Source organism: Scomber japonicus, chromosome 17 (genome assembly GCF_027409825.1).
Source record: "Scomber japonicus isolate fScoJap1 chromosome 17, fScoJap1.pri, whole genome shotgun sequence".
In the NCBI taxonomy this organism is placed as follows: Eukaryota; Metazoa; Chordata; class Actinopteri; order Scombriformes; family Scombridae; genus Scomber; species Scomber japonicus.
In genome coordinates, this window is record NC_070594.1 from 6,380,964 (window position 1) to 6,382,783 (window position 1,820).

The window sequence follows — 1,820 nt, forward strand, 5'->3', positions numbered from 1 at the left end:
TTAATTTTAACGAATAACAACAAAATATTCAAGGAGCCAAAACCTCAAAGTGATCTTATGATTCTTTCTTTATGTACAGAATTCAACTACTCCTGTAAAACTGAGACGATATTAATGATATAACCGTCAGGGAGTCGTTTCTCTGGTGAGCTGATGGTTTGGAAGTGGTTGATCAGCGGAGTCTGACAGAAGCAGAAGCTTCTCCCAAGTTTTCATAGTTCAGCTCACCATCATCTTCATCATTCTTCTCCTGTGAAAAACAACACAAAGAAACACAAAGTCTGACACACTGACGCTGAAAACTAACAAATCACAACCCCACTTCTTTGACCTTTAGGTTTCTGCTGCTGCACATTCAACACAATCACAAATAATCTCATTTATACAAATAAATGAATTTGAAAGATCCTCAAACTCCCAGATATTCCTCCCAGCTGACTGCTGAAGTTTTAAAACTGAACACAGGTCACAGTGGAGTCAGCAGACCCTGAACGCACCATCAGATATTTACCTGACTGGCTGCTGGACCTGAACGCCTCGCTGTTCTGCTTCTTACTGAGTAAGAAACCTGCACAAACACAAACAGTGAGACATTCACAGTCCTGCATTACAGTAACATGGACGTTATTAGTTGATTTTATACATCAACTCACAGTGTGGTCATCAGGTGGTCTCTGGTTCCCTGCTAAACAAATCAGAGGAACATTTCAGCTCTAAACTTACAGTTTGTGTTAATCAGACTGAACAAAGGTTGGTGAACATTTTCTCACCTCGAGCTCTGAAGAGAAGAACAGTAACAACAGTGATGAGGACGAGTTCAGCCACACGCATCACCAACATTATGTAGCTCAGAGCAGAACAACCTGCACAAGCTGTGGAGAATTAATCAGAGAAACAACATGAAAGTAAAGGAAGTATGTACATGTGGAATATTTTGGCAGGTTGTCATATTAAAGAAGCAGGTTCATGTGAGCTGTGGAAACAGAGGTCATGTTAAAAAAAGATTAACAAGTTACATTTGTACAGTAGTAAGTCAGATTACTTTTTTATTCTGGAGATCCAGTTTCTAAGTCTGATCTAAATTCTTTTCTGTTCTGTTTATGAATGAAGAACAGATGAAAGAAAAGGTTTTATGAGTATGTTAGTGTAATACTCTATTTGGCCAGAAGAGGGCACAAGTATACCATGACTGCATGTATTAGACAGGACAGAAAGCTTCATATTTTCTTCCTGGTGAGTTATATATGTCTTGTGTTATTAATGTATTGTATACTGTCGATGTTTTTACTTTGGAATTTTTACTTGTATTATCTGTTTTGAAAGGTGCTATTAAATAAAGTTATTAATATGTACTCAGACGTGTTTGAACACACTGATTGAGACTGACTGAATGAATATGACAAGCATCAGTCTGCCACTCAGAACAGTTCATACTTGTATTCATACTTTAGACTTTAAAAGAGAGAGATAGAGATAATGTAAAGCAAGTCACACAAAATGTTGAGTCACCTGGTGGAGCTGTAGCATCTGTAGCTGCAGGTGTTTTGGTTGTAGCTTCCTTTGAGCTGCTTTGAATTGTTGGTTTAGTTGTTGTTGGTGTGGCCTTCACATCTGGACAAATGAACAAAACCCATAAATTGTACACTGAGAAAAATACTTCATGTTCATTTGCAGTATCTCAACAAGAAAGAGTTTCATCTTAAAACTTCAAATCTATAAATTACACAAATATTTTGGTTAAATCTTTACATCAGTCTGAAGTCATTTTAACATTTAAAAGTTATGTTTTGAGTTGTTGTTTAAAGCTGTCCACTGAGTCA

General features: G+C 37.0%; 1 long non-coding RNA gene across 1 annotated transcript; it reads right to left on the reverse strand.

Annotated features, from left to right (window-relative positions):
* Nucleotides 1-511: 511 nt before the first annotated feature.
* On the reverse strand, nt 512-856 carry LOC128377611 (uncharacterized). Its single transcript, XR_008323323.1, has 3 exons — nt 771-856; nt 654-685; nt 512-568 (listed from the first exon to the last, which is right to left on the reverse strand). It is a non-coding gene; the product is annotated as an uncharacterized LOC128377611 (long non-coding RNA).
* Nucleotides 857-1,820: the final 964 nt, after the last annotated feature.